We start from the raw sequence: 14,820 nt of genomic DNA, 5'->3' as shown, positions 1-14,820 counted from the left end.
CTTCCATGGCTCCGGCTCTGAGAAACCGCTGGCAGACAGTTATGCCGTTTCACTGTTATTGGAAAGGCAGCTGTACTTTTTTATTTCTAACAAGTTTATTCAAGACACCCGCATCCTTGGCATGGTGCCAACATTCTACATCTGAGTGGCCTGCTTAGCTAGGGACTGTAGGTGAGTCGTACCCAGCACAGGTGTAAGCAGAGTGGCGCAGCGGAAGCGTGCTGGGCCCATAACCCAGAGGTCGATGGATCGAAACCATGATCTGCTAGGTGTCCTTTAGTTAAAAGCCTGCATGGCTCTGGCTAAACGTTAACAAGACGTTATGTCGTTTCACCATGAGTCGGAAAGCCAGCTGTACTTTTTTCCTAATTACAAGCCTATCCAAGAGACCTGCAGCCTCAGTTATAAAGCACGCGTAGGCACAGATTTGACAGTTAAGTGTGCGTCCCCAAATCCAGGGCAAAGTCCATATTTATTAAAACTGTCTTTGATGTGGAAAAGTGCCTAGAGCCATGTCAGGGTCTGAGCAGGCGCACGCGCCTTTCCTTGTCCGATTGCTGTAGGTTTTTGGAATTATAAGCAATTTTTTGCTGCTCTAAAAGGATTTAAACATCGACAGGCGCTCTTTTATATGGCAGTGGCATTAATTAGGCATCGATTAAAATTCTGCAACTGTCCAGCTGCACACAATTTCAAGCTTATTTACGTTTTCTAGATTTCTCGTCTAAAAGTGAGGCGTACGCGTGTTTTCTATGGGTACATTCGTTTTATGAATCGCACGTGAGCGCTTTTGAGAAATGATTGTAAGATCAAATTTAGGACGTTTTCTACGCAGCATTTTGTAAATGAGGCCCCACATTTCTAGTAGAGAGTCTGAAATTGGCACATTCAGATCCACCCATTGCATAAGTGATGTTAATAAACAAATTAATTCAGAGCATGAAGTGGAAAATGAGATTTGTTCATAGGAGAAAGTTTGAAATTGGCGCTTTCAGATATTCCAATTTATGACAGTGCTTACTTTTAGGGAATCGCTTAATTGAAAACTTGTTGTAAATGAGATTTGCACAAAGGCATCCAGAAGAGGAAACAATGATAGTTTCAATGCATCGCCAAAAAACTTCTGTCAGAAGTGGGATTTGAACCCACGCCTCCATTGGGAGACCAGAAACCTCACAAACTGAGAAGGTAGAACATCCTTGAGTCTGGCGCCTTAGACCGCTCGGCCATTCTGACATTTGGCTAAAACAGACCTCTGTTCTCCCAACATGTAATGCAATCCATTGTAGCATGTCTGTGTTTGTTGATGGTCCAACAGAACAGAGTCCACGATCAAGACCCCATGCCCCGGTGGCCTAATGGATAAGGCACTGGCCTCCTAAGCCAGGGATTGTGGGTTCGAGTCCCATCTGGAGTGTGCTTCAGCAGAGTGGCGCAGCGGAAGCGTGCTGGGCCCATAACCCAGAAGTCGATGGATCGAAACCATCCTCTGCTAAGAGACCTTTTCTTAAAAGCTTCCATGGCTCCGGCTCTGAGAAACCGCTGGCAGACAGTTATGCCGTTTCACTGTTATTGGAAAGGCAGCTGTATTTTTTTCTTTCTAACAAGTTTATTCAAGACACCCGCATCCTTGGCATGGTGCCAACATTCTACATCAGAGTGGCCTGCTTAGCTAGGCCATGGACCTGTAGGTGAGTCGTACCCAGCACAGGTGTAAGCAGAGTGGCGCAGCGGAAGCGTGCTGGGCCCATAACCCAGAGGTCGATGGATTGAAACCATCCTCTGCTAGGTGTCCTTTAGTTAAAAGCCTGCATGGCTCTGGGTAAACGTTAACAAGACGTTATGTTGTTTCACCATGAGTCGGAAAGCCAGCTGTACTTTTTTCCTAATTACAAGCCTATCCAAGAGACCTGCAGCCTCAGTTATAAAGCACGCGTACGCACAGATTTGACAGTTAAGTGTGCGTCCCCAAATCCAGGGCAAAGTCCATATTTATTAAAACTGTCTTTGATGTGGAAAAGTGCCTAGAGCCATGTCAGGGTCTGAGCAGGCGCACGCGCTTTTCCTTGTCCGATTGCTGTAGGTTTTTGGAATTATAAGCAATTTTTTGCTGCTCTAAAAGGATTTAAACATCGACAGGCGCTCTTTTATATGGCAGTGGCATTAATTAGGCATCGATTAAAATTCTGCAACTGTCCAGCTGCACACAATTTCAAGCTTATTTACGTTTTCTAGATTTCTCGTCTAAAAGTGAGGTGTACGCGTGTTTTCTATGGGTACATTCGTTTTATGAATCACATGTGAGCGCTTTTGAGAAATGATTGTAAGATCAAATTTAGGACGTTTTCTACGCAGCATTTTGTAAATGAGGCCCCACATTTCTAGTAGAGAGAGTCTGAAATTGGCACATTCAGATCCACCCATTGCTTAAGTGATGTTAATGAACAAATTAATTCAGAGCATGAAGTGGAAAATGAGATTTGTTCATAGGAGAAAGTTTGAAATTGGCGCTTTCAGATATTCCAATTGATGACAGTGCTTACTTTTAGGGAATCGCTTAATTGAAAACTTGTTGTAAATGAGATTTGCACAAAGGCATCCAGAAGAGGAAACAATGATAGTTTCAATGCATCGCCAAAAAACTTCTGTCAGAAGTGGGATTTGAACCCACGCCTCCATTGGGAGACCAGAAACCTCACAAACTGAGAAGGTAGAACATCCTTGAGTCTGGCGCCTTAGACCGCTCGGCCATTCTGACATTTGGCTAAAACAGACGTACTGTGTCCAAAGTCATGTCAGTTCTCTGTTCTCCCAACATGTAATGCAATCCATTGTAGCATGTCTGTGTTTGTTGATGGTCCAACAGAACAGAGTCCACGATCAAGACCCCATGCCCCAGTGGCCTAATGGATAAGGCACTGGCCTCCTAAGCCAGGGATTGTGGGTTCGAGTCCCCTCTGGGGTGTGCTTCAGCAGAGTGGCGCAGCGGAAGCGTGCTGGGCCCATAACCCAGAGGTCGATGGATCGAAACCATCCTCTGCTAAGAGACCTTTTCTTAAAAGCTTCCATGGCTCCGGCTCTGAGAAACCGCTGGCAGACAGTTATGCCGTTTCACTGTTATTGGAAAGACAGCTGTACTTTTTTCTTTCTAACAAGTTTATTCAAGACACCCGCATCCTTGGCATGGTGCCAACATTCTAAATCTGAGTGGCCTGCTTAGCTAGGGACTGTAGGTGAGTCGTACCCAGCACAGGTGTAAGCAGAGTGGCGCAGCGGAAGCGTGCTGGGCCCATAACCCAGAGGTCGATGGATCGAAACCATCCTCTGCTAGGTGTCCTTTAGTTAAAAGCCTGCATGGCTCTGGGTAAACGTTAACAAGACGTTATGTTGTTTCACCATGAGTCGGAAAGCCAGCTGTACTTTTTTCCTAATTACAAGCCTATCCAAGAGACCTGCAGCCTCAGTTATAAAGCACGCGTACGCACAGATTTGACAGTTAAGTGTGCGTCCCCAAATCCAGGGCAAAGTCCATATTTATTAAAACTGTCTTTGATGTGGAAAAGTGCCTAGAGCCATGTCAGGGTCTGAGGAGGCGCACGCACTTTTCCTTGTCCGATTGCTGTAGGTTTTTGGAATTATAAGCAATTTTTTGCTGCTCTAAAAGGATTTAAACATCGACAGTCGCTCTTTTATATGGCAGTGGCATTAATTAGGCATCGATTAAAATTCTGCAACTGTCCAGCTGCACACAATTTCAAGCTTATTTACGTTTTCTAGATTTCTCGTCTAAAAGTGAGGTGTACGCGTGTTTTCTATGGGTACATTCGTTTTATGAATCACACGTGAGCGCTTTTGAGAAATGATTGTAAGATCAAATTTAGGACGTTTTCTACGCAGCATTTTGTAAATGAGGCCCCACATTTCTAGTAGAGAGAGTCTGAAATTGGCACATTCAGATCCACCCATTGCTTAAGTGATGTTAATGAACAAATTAATTCAGAGCATGAAGTGGAAAATGAGATTTGTTCATAGGAGAAAGTTTGAAATTGGCGCTTTCAGATATTCCAATTGATGACAGTGCTTACTTTTAGGGAATTGCTTAATTGAAAACTTGTTGTAAATGAGATTTGCACAAAGGCATCCAGAAGAGGAAACAATGATAGTTTCAATGCATCGCCAAAAAACTTCTGTCAGAAGTGGGATTTGAACCCACACCTCCATTGGGAGACCAGAAACCTCACAAACTGAGAAGGTAGAACATCCTTGAGTCTGGCGCCTAAGACCGCTCGGCCATTCTGACATTTGGCTAAAACAGACGTACTGTGTCCAAAGTCATGTCAGTTCTCTGTTCTCCCAACATGTAATGCAATCCATTGTAGCATGTCTGTGTTTGTTGATGGTCCAACAGAACAGAGTCCACGATCAAGACCCCATGCCCCAGTGGCCTAATGGATAAGGCACTGGCCTCCTAAGCCAGGGATTGTGGGTTCGAGTCCCCTCTGGGGTGTGCTTCAGCAGAGTGGCGCAGCGGAAGCGTGCTGGGCCCATAACCCAGAGGTCGATGGATCGAAACCATCCTCTGCTAAGAGACCTTTTCTTAAAAGCTTCCATGGCTCCGGCTCTGAGAAACCGCTGGCAGACAGTTATGCCGTTTCACTGTTATTGGAAAGGCAGCTGTACTTTTTTATTTCTAACAAGTTTATTCAAGACACCCGCATCCTTGGCATGGTGCCAACATTCTACATCTGAGTGGCCTGCTTAGCTAGGGACTGTAGGTGAGTCGTACCCAGCACAGGTGTAAGCAGAGTGGCGCAGCGGAAGCGTGCTGGGCCCATAACCCAGAGGTCGATGGATCGAAACCATCCTCTGCTAGGTGTCCTTTAGTTAAAAGCCTGCATGGCTCTGGCTAAACGTTAACAAGACGTTATGTCGTTTCACCATGAGTCGGAAAGCCAGCTGTACTTTTTTCCTAATTACAAGCCTATCCAAGAGACCTGCATCCTCAGTTATAAAGCACGCGTACGCACAGATTTGACAGTTAAGTGTGCGTTCCCAAATCCACGGCAAAGTCCATATTTATTAAAACTGTCTTTGATGTGGAAAAGTGCCTAGAGCCATGTCAGGGTCTGAGGAGGCGCACGCACTTTTCCTTGTCCGATTGCTGTAGGTTTTTGGAATTATAAGCAATTTTTTGCTGCTCTAAAAGGATTTAAACATCGACAGTCGCTCTTTTATATGGCAGTGGCATTAATTAGGCATCGATTAAAATTCTGCAACTGTCCAGCTGCACACAATTTCAAGCTTATTTACGTTTTCTAGATTTCTCGTCTAAAAGTGAGGTGTACGCGTGTTTTCTATGGGTACATTCGTTTTATGAATCACACGTGAGCGCTTTTGAGAAATGATTGTAAGATCAAATTTAGGACGTTTTCTACGCAGCATTTTGTAAATGAGGCCCCACATTTCTAGTAGAGAGTCTGAAATTGGCACATTCAGATCCACCCATTGCATAAGTGATGTTAATAAACAAATTAATTCAGAGCATGAAGTGGAAAATGAGATTTGTTCATAGGAGAAAGTTTGAAATTGGCGCTTTCAGATATTCCAATTTATGACAGTGCTTACTTTTAGGGAATCGCTTAATTGAAAACTTGTTGTAAATGAGATTTGCACAAAGGCATCCAGAAGAGGAAACAATGATAGTTTCAATGCATCGCCAAAAAACTTCTGTCAGAAGTGGGATTTGAACCCACGCCTCCATTGGGAGACCAGAAACCTCACAAACTGAGAAGGTAGAACATCCTTGAGTCTGGCGCCTTAGACCGCTCGGCCATTCTGACATTTGGCTAAAACAGACCTCTGTTCTCCCAACATGTAATGCAATCCATTGTAGCATGTCTGTGTTTGTTGATGGTCCAACAGAACAGAGTCCACGATCAAGACCCCATGCCCCGGTGGCCTAATGGATAAGGCACTGGCCTCCTAAGCCAGGGATTGTGGGTTCGAGTCCCATCTGGAGTGTGCTTCAGCAGAGTGGCGCAGCGGAAGCGTGCTGGGCCCATAACCCAGAGGTCGATGGATCGAAACCATCCTCTGCTAAGAGACCTTTTCTTAAAAGCTTCCATGGCTCCGGCTCTGAGAAACCGCTGGCAGACAGTTATGCCGTTTCACTGTTATTGGAAAGGCAGCTGTATTTTTTTCTTTCTAACAAGTTTATTCAAGACACCCGCATCCTTGGCATGGTGCCAACATTCTACATCAGAGTGGCCTGCTTAGCTAGGCCATGGACCTGTAGGTGAGTCGTACCCAGCACAGGTGTAAGCAGAGTGGCGCAGCGGAAGCGTGCTGGGCCCATAACCCAGAGGTCGATGGATTGAAACCATCCTCTGCTAGGTGTCCTTTAGTTAAAAGCCTGCATGGCTCTGGGTAAACGTTAACAAGACGTTATGTTGTTTCACCATGAGTCGGAAAGCCAGCTGTACTTTTTTCCTAATTACAAGCCTATCCAAGAGACCTGCAGCCTCAGTTATAAAGCACGCGTACGCACAGATTTGACAGTTAAGTGTGCGTCCCCAAATCCAGGGCAAAGTCCATATTTATTAAAACTGTCTTTGATGTGGAAAAGTGCCTAGAGCCATGTCAGGGTCTGAGCAGGCGCACGCGCTTTTCCTTGTCCGATTGCTGTAGGTTTTTGGAATTATAAGCAATTTTTTGCTGCTCTAAAAGGATTTAAACATCGACAGTCGCTCTTTTATATGGCAGTGGCATTAATTAGGCATCGATTAAAATTCTGCAACTGTCCAGCTGCACACAATTTCAAGCTTATTTACGTTTTCTAGATTTCTCGTCTAAAAGTGAGGTGTACGCGTGTTTTCTATGGGTACATTCGTTTTATGAATCACATGTGAGCGCTTTTGAGAAATGATTGTAAGATCAAATTTAGGACGTTTTCTACGCAGCATTTTGTAAATGAGGCCCCACATTTCTAGTAGAGAGAGTCTGAAATTGGCACATTCAGATCCACCCATTGCTTAAAGGGACACTTCACCAATTTGCATTAACCTTTGTGTAGTTAGAACCCCAGTCATGTTTTTGAATGGTTGTGCATAATTTTCTCAGTTTTCGCTGAGACAGGAGAAATACAGATTTCAGTGTTGCACTTCCTTCTTTCAATGATGTAAAAATCATCATTTTGCATCATTGAAAGAAGGAAGTCCCATATCTTTGCTGAGGGGGTGAGACTACAAACACCCCTTTTCTCGGTCAAATAGGCACCAAATTTGAAATGTAAGTTACATTTCGACTACAAATATGACACACTTTCAATAAAGATTAATGTTTCTAAGGGTGAAATGCTCCTTTAAGTGATGTTAATGAACAAATTAATTCAGAGCATGAAGTGGAAAATGAGATTTGTTCATAGGAGAAAGTTTGAAATTGGCGCTTTCAGATATTCCAATTGATGACAGTGCTTACTTTTAGGGAATCGCTTAACCTCTCGACGCGCACTAGCTCGCGGACGGAAGGACGTCAGTTTTTTTTAATGCTGCTAACAATATATAAATAGCCTACTGTGTATAAACAATAATAATAATAACACTACTATACATCGTTTAAAAGGTCTAAGGGTTTAGCGTCAGTGTATGGTGTCCGTTTTGAGATAAAATTGCTCTAGTATCATAAATATAGTATTTTATTACAGAAGTCCAGATAACAACATGCATAATATAAACTGACTCCTTACCTTTGTGCTGGTATAAGGAACGCGAATCGAATCCAGTCTGTTTCAGATGTGTGAATAACCCATAAAAACTCTCCAACAAAGTACATCCAATGACCAGTTTTGTCCACAAATGCGTATAATCCGTGAAATATGGATATATTTTCCATTGTTTACATCAGATTTCAGATGCACGTCTTGTAATAGATTATAATATACAATCTGAGGACTATTTACATCGTAACACTTGTATATGAGAGCACACTCGCGTTCAAAACCAGCGCTCGAACTTGATTGTACAAGTAGGCGGGAGTATAATACATAATATCCAAACAGGGCTGTCTAATATCGTGACGTCATCTGACTCGCGCGTTCCTCCAATGACTTCATGGAAAATATTGATAGACAGAACGTGTAGCCAATTAGAACACGAATTCAACGATCTTTGTGTGAAGCTTTATTTCCTGGTGTGGATACGGCATTTTATACGCTTATATAAGGATAAACAATAAAAAGAACGAACGTGTATGCATGTAAACAAAAGACTTTTATTTTGTGGCTGACTGGCACTTAGAAAAGGCACTAGTCTTACAAAAACTCTTGCAAGAACCTCATTTTTGGGTCTATTGACTTCAAACGTGAAATATAACTTCTTTAGACTTGTGGCTTTGGCCTCATTGCATTTATAGGTTTCACACATATATTTATCATTAAGATTTTTAGTGTTAAAAAAGATGTTATGCAAAAAATTTTTTATTACAATGTACTTCAGCCTCTCTAACTTTTTTTTTTTTAATCTTAAAATAATTTTGAAACATGGAAAACGAAGCTCAAAGTGTCTTCTATCTAATGATACCACAGTTATGCTTATACTATAAATGGTTTAGTAAAAACAGCCCTTTTAGTGAAAGTAGGTATTTTCATGGTTTCAGGCCAGAATGGGGGTGCTTTTCAAGAGGTTAATTGAAAACTTGTTGTAAATGAGATTTGCACAAAGGCATCCAGAAGAGGAAACAATGATAGTTTCAATGCATCGCCAAAAAACTTCTGTCAGAAGTGGGATTTGAACCCACGCCTCCATTGGGAGACCAGAAACCTCACAAACTGAGAAGGTAGAACATCCTTGAGTCTGGCGCCTTAGACCGCTCGGCCATTCTGACATTTGGCTAAAACAGACGTACTGTGTCCAAAGTCATGTCAGTTCTCTGTTCTCCCAACATGTAATGCAATCCATTGTAGCATGTCTGTGTTTGTTGATGGTCCAACAGAACAGAGTCCACGATCAAGACCCCATGCCCCAGTGGCCTAATGGATAAGGCACTGGCCTCCTAAGCCAGGGATTGTGGGTTCGAGTCCCCTCTGGGGTGTGCTTCAGCAGAGTGGCGCAGCGGAAGCGTGCTGGGCCCATAACCCAGAGGTCGATGGATCGAAACCATCCTCTGCTAAGAGACCTTTTCTTAAAAGCTTCCATGGCTCCGGCTCTGAGAAACCGCTGGCAGACAGTTATGCCGTTTCACTGTTATTGGAAAGACAGCTGTACTTTTTTCTTTCTAACAAGTTTATTCAAGACACCCGCATCCTTGGCATGGTGCCAACATTCTACATCTGAGTGGCCTGCTTAGCTAGGGACTGTAGGTGAGTCGTACCCAGCACAGGTGTAAGCAGAGTGGCGCAGCGGAAGCGTGCTGGGCCCATAACCCAGAGGTCGATGGATCGAAACCATCCTCTGCTAGGTGTCCTTTAGTTAAAAGCCTGCATGGCTCTGGGTAAACGTTAACAAGACGTTATGTTGTTTCACCATGAGTCGGAAAGCCAGCTGTACTTTTTTCCTAATTACAAGCCTATCCAAGAGACCTGCAGCCTCAGTTATAAAGCACGCGTACGCACAGATTTGACAGTTAAGTGTGCGTCCCCAAATCCAGGGCAAAGTCCATATTTATTAAAACTGTCTTTGATGTGGAAAAGTGCCTAGAGCCATGTCAGGGTCTGAGGAGGCGCACGCACTTTTCCTTGTCCGATTGCTGTAGGTTTTTGGAATTATAAGCAATTTTTTGCTGCTCTAAAAGGATTTAAACATCGACAGTCGCTCTTTTATATGGCAGTGGCATTAATTAGGCATCGATTAAAATTCTGCAACTGTCCAGCTGCACACAATTTCAAGCTTATTTACGTTTTCTAGATTTCTCGTCTAAAAGTGAGGTGTACGCGTGTTTTCTATGGGTACATTCGTTTTATGAATCACACGTGAGCGCTTTTGAGAAATGATTGTAAGATCAAATTTAGGACGTTTTCTACGCAGCATTTTGTAAATGAGGCCCCACATTTCTAGTAGAGAGAGTCTGAAATTGGCACATTCAGATCCACCCATTGCTTAAGTGATGTTAATGAACAAATTAATTCAGAGCATGAAGTGGAAAATGAGATTTGTTCATAGGAGAAAGTTTGAAATTGGCGCTTTCAGATATTCCAATTGATGACAGTGCTTACTTTTAGGGAATTGCTTAATTGAAAACTTGTTGTAAATGAGATTTGCACAAAGGCATCCAGAAGAGGAAACAATGATAGTTTCAATGCATCGCCAAAAAACTTCTGTCAGAAGTGGGATTTGAACCCACACCTCCATTGGGAGACCAGAAACCTCACAAACTGAGAAGGTAGAACATCCTTGAGTCTGGCGCCTAAGACCGCTCGGCCATTCTGACATTTGGCTAAAACAGACGTACTGTGTCCAAAGTCATGTCAGTTCTCTGTTCTCCCAACATGTAATGCAATCCATTGTAGCATGTCTGTGTTTGTTGATGGTCCAACAGAACAGAGTCCACGATCAAGACCCCATGCCCCAGTGGCCTAATGGATAAGGCACTGGCCTCCTAAGCCAGGGATTGTGGGTTCGAGTCACCTCTGGGGTGTGCTTCAGCAGAGTGGCGCAGCGGAAGCGTGCTGGGCCCATAACCCAGAGGTCGATGGATCGAAACCATCCTCTGCTAAGAGACCTTTTCTTAAAAGCTTCCATGGCTCCGGCTCTGAGAAACCGCTGGCAGACAGTTATGCCGTTTCACTGTTATTGGAAAGGCAGCTGTACTTTTTTATTTCTAACAAGTTTATTCAAGACACCCGCATCCTTGGCATGGTGCCAACATTCTACATCTGAGTGGCCTGCTTAGCTAGGGACTGTAGGTGAGTCGTACCCAGCACAGGTGTAAGCAGAGTGGCGCAGCGGAAGCGTGCTGGGCCCATAACCCAGAGGTCGATGGATCGAAACCATCCTCTGCTAGGTGTCCTTTAGTTAAAAGCCTGCATGGCTCTGGGTAAACGTTAACAAGACGTTATGTTGTTTCACCATGAGTCGGAAAGCCAGCTGTACTTTTTTCCTAATTACAAGCCTATCCAAGAGACCTGCAGCCTCAGTTATAAAGCACGCGTACGCACAGATTTGACAGTTAAGTGTGCGTCCCCAAATCCAGGGCAAAGTCCATATTTATTAAAACTGTCTTTGATGTGGAAAAGTGCCTAGAGCCATGTCAGGGTCTGAGGAGGCGCACGCACTTTTCCTTGTCCGATTGCTGTAGGTTTTTGGAATTATAAGCAATTTTTTGCTGCTCTAAAAGGATTTAAACATCGACAGTCGCTCTTTTATATGGCAGTGGCATTAATTAGGCATCGATTAAAATTCTGCAACTGTCCAGCTGCACACAATTTCAAGCTTATTTACGTTTTCTAGATTTCTCGTCTAAAAGTGAGGTGTACGCGTGTTTTCTATGGGTACATTCGTTTTATGAATCACACGTGAGCGCTTTTGAGAAATGATTGTAAGATCAAATTTAGGACGTTTTCTACGCAGCATTTTGTAAATGAGGCCCCACATTTCTAGTAGAGAGAGTCTGAAATTGGCACATTCAGATCCACCCATTGCTTAAGTGATGTTAATGAACAAATTAATTCAGAGCATGAAGTGGAAAATGAGATTTGTTCATAGGAGAAAGTTTGAAATTGGCGCTTTCAGATATTCCAATTGATGACAGTGCTTACTTTTAGGGAATTGCTTAATTGAAAACTTGTTGTAAATGAGATTTGCACAAAGGCATCCAGAAGAGGAAACAATGATAGTTTCAATGCATCGCCAAAAAACTTCTGTCAGAAGTGGGATTTGAACCCACACCTCCATTGGGAGACCAGAAACCTCACAAACTGAGAAGGTAGAACATCCTTGAGTCTGGCGCCTAAGACCGCTCGGCCATTCTGACATTTGGCTAAAACAGACGTACTGTGTCCAAAGTCATGTCAGTTCTCTGTTCTCCCAACATGTAATGCAATCCATTGTAGCATGTCTGTGTTTGTTGATGGTCCAACAGAACAGAGTCCACGATCAAGACCCCATGCCCCAGTGGCCTAATGGATAAGGCACTGGCCTCCTAAGCCAGGGATTGTGGGTTCGAGTCCCCTCTGGGGTGTGCTTCAGCAGAGTGGCGCAGCGGAAGCGTGCTGGGCCCATAACCCAGAGGTCGATGGATCGAAACCATCCTCTGCTAAGAGACCTTTTCTTAAAAGCTTCCATGGCTCCGGCTCTGAGAAACCGCTGGCAGACAGTTATGCCGTTTCACTGTTATTGGAAAGGCAGCTGTACTTTTTTATTTCTAACAAGTTTATTCAAGACACCCGCATCCTTGGCATGGTGCCAACATTCTACATCTGAGTGGCCTGCTTAGCTAGGGACTGTAGGTGAGTCGTACCCAGCACAGGTGTAAGCAGAGTGGCGCAGCGGAAGCGTGCTGGGCCCATAACCCAGAGGTCGATGGATTGAAACCATCCTCTGCTAGGTGTCCTTTAGTTAAAAGCCTGCATGGCTCTGGCTAAACGTTAACAAGACGTTATGTCGTTTCACCATGAGTCGGAAAGCCAGCTGTACTTTTTTCCTAATTACAAGCCTATCCAAGAGACCTGCAGCCTCAGTTATAAAGCACGCGTAGGCACAGATTTGACAGTTAAGTGTGCGTCCCCAAATCCAGGGCAAAGTCCATATTTATTAAAACTGTCTTTGATGTGGAAAAGTGCCTAGAGCCATGTCAGGGTCTGAGCAGGCGCACGCGCCTTTCCTTGTCCGATTGCTGTAGGTTTTTGGAATTATAAGCAATTTTTTGCTGCTCTGAAAGGATTTAAACATCGACAGGCGCTCTTTTATATGGCAGTGGCATTAATTAGGCATCGATTAAAATTCTGCAACTGTCCAGCTGCACACAATTTCAAGCTTATTTACGTTTTCTAGATTTCTCGTCTAAAAGTGAGGCGTACGCGTGTTTTCTATGGGTACATTCGTTTTATGAATCGCACGTGAGCGCTTTTGAGAAATGATTGTAAGATCAAATTTAGGACGTTTTCTACGCAGCATTTTGTAAATGAGGCCCCACATTTCTAGTAGAGAGTCTGAAATTGGCACATTCAGATCCACCCATTGCATAAGTGATGTTAATAAACAAATTAATTCAGAGCATGAAGTGGAAAATGAGATTTGTTCATAGGAGAAAGTTTGAAATTGGCGCTTTCAGATATTCCAATTTATGACAGTGCTTACTTTTAGGGAATCGCTTAATTGAAAACTTGTTGTAAATGAGATTTGCACAAAGGCATCCAGAAGAGGAAACAATGATAGTTTCAATGCATCGCCAAAAAACTTCTGTCAGAAGTGGGATTTGAACCCACGCCTCCATTGGGAGACCAGATACCTCACAAACTGAGAAGGTAGAACATCCTTGAGTCTGGCGCCTTAGACCGCTCGGCCATTCTGACATTTGGCTAAAACAGACGTACTGTGTCCAAAGTCATGTCAGTTCTCTGTTCTCCCAACATGTAATGCAATCCATTGTAGCATGTCTGTGTTTGTTGATGGTCCAACAGAACAGAGTCCACGATCAAGACCCCATGCCCCAGTGGCCTAATGGATAAGGCACTGGCCTCCTAAGCCAGGGATTGTGGGTTCGAGTCCCCTCTGGGGTGTGCTTCAGCAGAGTGGCGCAGCAGAAGCGTGCTGGGCCCATAACCCAGAGGTCAGTGGATTGAAACCATCCTCTGCTAAGAGACCTTTTTTTAAATGCTTCCATGGCTCCGGCTCTGAGAAACCGCTGGCAGACAGTTATGCCGTTTCACTGTTATTGGAAAGGCAGCTGTACTTTTTTCTTTCTTACAAGTTTATTGAAGACACCTGCATCCTTGTCATGGTGCCAACATTCTACATCAGAGTGGCCTGCTTAGCTAGGGACTGTAGGTGAGTCGTGCCCAGCACAGGTGTAAGCAGAGTGGCTCAGCGGAAGCGTGCTGGGCCCATAACCCAGAGGTCGATGGATCGAAACCATCCTCTGCTAGGTGTCCTTTAGTTAAAAGCCTGCATGGCTCTGGGTAAACGTTAACAAGACGTTATGTCGTTTCACCATGAGTCGGAAAGCCAACTGTACTTTTTTCCTAATTACAAGCCTATCCAAGAGACCTGCATCCTCAGTTATAAAGCACGCGTACGCACAGATTTGACAGTTAAGTGTGCGTTCCCAAATCCACGGCAAAGTCCATATTTATTAAAACTGTCTTTGACGTGGAAAGGTGCCTAGAGCCATGTCAGGGTCTGAGCAGGCGCACGCGCTTTTCCTTGTCCGATTGCTGTAGGTTTTTGGAATTATAAGCAATTTTTTGCTGCTCTAAAAGGATTTAAACATCGACAGGCGCTCTTTTATATGGCAGTGGCATTAATTAGGCATTGATTAAAATTCTGCAAATGTCCAGCTGCACACAATTTCAAGCTTATTTACGTTTTCTAGATTTCTCGTCTAAAAGTGAGGCGTACGCGTGTTTTCTATGGGTACTTTCGTTTTATGAATCACACGTGAGCGCTTTTGAGAAATGATTGTAAGATCAAATTTAGGACGTTTTCTACGCAGCATTTTGTAAATGAGGCCCCACATTTCTAGTAGAGAGAGTCTGAAATTGGCACATTCAGATCCACCCATTGCTTAACATACAATTACATTAAAGGGCATTATGTTTTGTGTGAGCTCAAGTCAGTTTTGTATGTATGTAATAAGTTATTACTCTATTTATGCTAATTTAATGTGAAG

The 14,820-nt window shown here is 43.6% G+C and overlaps 15 non-coding genes across 15 annotated transcripts; 7 read left to right on the top strand and 8 right to left on the bottom strand.

The window, feature by feature from the left end:
• Positions 1 to 1,124: 1,124 nt before the first annotated feature.
• Positions 1,125 to 1,236, bottom strand: trnal-caa (transfer RNA leucine (anticodon CAA)). The gene is made up of 2 exons: positions 1,199 to 1,236; positions 1,125 to 1,170 (listed from the first exon to the last, which is right to left on the bottom strand). It is a non-coding gene; the product is annotated as a tRNA-Leu (tRNA).
• A 108-nt stretch (positions 1,237 to 1,344) lies between these two features.
• trnar-ccu (transfer RNA arginine (anticodon CCU)) lies at positions 1,345 to 1,417 on the top strand. Its single transcript has one exon. It is a non-coding gene; the product is annotated as a tRNA-Arg (tRNA).
• Positions 1,418 to 2,646: 1,229 nt separating this feature from the next.
• trnal-caa (transfer RNA leucine (anticodon CAA)) lies at positions 2,647 to 2,758 on the bottom strand. Its single transcript has 2 exons — positions 2,721 to 2,758; positions 2,647 to 2,692 (listed from the first exon to the last, which is right to left on the bottom strand). It is a non-coding gene; the product is annotated as a tRNA-Leu (tRNA).
• A 134-nt stretch (positions 2,759 to 2,892) lies between these two features.
• trnar-ccu (transfer RNA arginine (anticodon CCU)) lies at positions 2,893 to 2,965 on the top strand. Its single transcript has one exon. It is a non-coding gene; the product is annotated as a tRNA-Arg (tRNA).
• Positions 2,966 to 4,188: 1,223 nt separating this feature from the next.
• On the bottom strand, positions 4,189 to 4,300 carry trnal-caa (transfer RNA leucine (anticodon CAA)). Its single transcript has 2 exons — positions 4,263 to 4,300; positions 4,189 to 4,234 (listed from the first exon to the last, which is right to left on the bottom strand). It is a non-coding gene; the product is annotated as a tRNA-Leu (tRNA).
• A 134-nt stretch (positions 4,301 to 4,434) lies between these two features.
• On the top strand, positions 4,435 to 4,507 carry trnar-ccu (transfer RNA arginine (anticodon CCU)). Its single transcript has one exon. It is a non-coding gene; the product is annotated as a tRNA-Arg (tRNA).
• A 1,221-nt stretch (positions 4,508 to 5,728) lies between these two features.
• On the bottom strand, positions 5,729 to 5,840 carry trnal-caa (transfer RNA leucine (anticodon CAA)). The gene is made up of 2 exons: positions 5,803 to 5,840; positions 5,729 to 5,774 (listed from the first exon to the last, which is right to left on the bottom strand). It is a non-coding gene; the product is annotated as a tRNA-Leu (tRNA).
• Positions 5,841 to 5,948: 108 nt separating this feature from the next.
• Positions 5,949 to 6,021, top strand: trnar-ccu (transfer RNA arginine (anticodon CCU)). The gene has a single exon. It is a non-coding gene; the product is annotated as a tRNA-Arg (tRNA).
• A 2,747-nt stretch (positions 6,022 to 8,768) lies between these two features.
• trnal-caa (transfer RNA leucine (anticodon CAA)) lies at positions 8,769 to 8,880 on the bottom strand. The gene is made up of 2 exons: positions 8,843 to 8,880; positions 8,769 to 8,814 (listed from the first exon to the last, which is right to left on the bottom strand). It is a non-coding gene; the product is annotated as a tRNA-Leu (tRNA).
• A 134-nt stretch (positions 8,881 to 9,014) lies between these two features.
• On the top strand, positions 9,015 to 9,087 carry trnar-ccu (transfer RNA arginine (anticodon CCU)). The gene has a single exon. It is a non-coding gene; the product is annotated as a tRNA-Arg (tRNA).
• A 1,223-nt stretch (positions 9,088 to 10,310) lies between these two features.
• On the bottom strand, positions 10,311 to 10,422 carry trnal-caa (transfer RNA leucine (anticodon CAA)). The gene is made up of 2 exons: positions 10,385 to 10,422; positions 10,311 to 10,356 (listed from the first exon to the last, which is right to left on the bottom strand). It is a non-coding gene; the product is annotated as a tRNA-Leu (tRNA).
• A 1,430-nt stretch (positions 10,423 to 11,852) lies between these two features.
• Positions 11,853 to 11,964, bottom strand: trnal-caa (transfer RNA leucine (anticodon CAA)). Its single transcript has 2 exons — positions 11,927 to 11,964; positions 11,853 to 11,898 (listed from the first exon to the last, which is right to left on the bottom strand). It is a non-coding gene; the product is annotated as a tRNA-Leu (tRNA).
• Positions 11,965 to 12,098: 134 nt separating this feature from the next.
• trnar-ccu (transfer RNA arginine (anticodon CCU)) lies at positions 12,099 to 12,171 on the top strand. The gene has a single exon. It is a non-coding gene; the product is annotated as a tRNA-Arg (tRNA).
• Positions 12,172 to 13,392: 1,221 nt separating this feature from the next.
• On the bottom strand, positions 13,393 to 13,504 carry trnal-caa (transfer RNA leucine (anticodon CAA)). Its single transcript has 2 exons — positions 13,467 to 13,504; positions 13,393 to 13,438 (listed from the first exon to the last, which is right to left on the bottom strand). It is a non-coding gene; the product is annotated as a tRNA-Leu (tRNA).
• A 134-nt stretch (positions 13,505 to 13,638) lies between these two features.
• Positions 13,639 to 13,711, top strand: trnar-ccu (transfer RNA arginine (anticodon CCU)). The gene has a single exon. It is a non-coding gene; the product is annotated as a tRNA-Arg (tRNA).
• The last annotated feature ends 1,109 nt before the right edge of the window (positions 13,712 to 14,820 follow it).

This window comes from Paramisgurnus dabryanus, chromosome 13 (genome assembly GCF_030506205.2).
Source record: "Paramisgurnus dabryanus chromosome 13, PD_genome_1.1, whole genome shotgun sequence".
In the NCBI taxonomy this organism is placed as follows: Eukaryota; Metazoa; Chordata; class Actinopteri; order Cypriniformes; family Cobitidae; genus Paramisgurnus; species Paramisgurnus dabryanus.
This window is presented reverse-complemented; position numbering and strand designations above follow the sequence as displayed.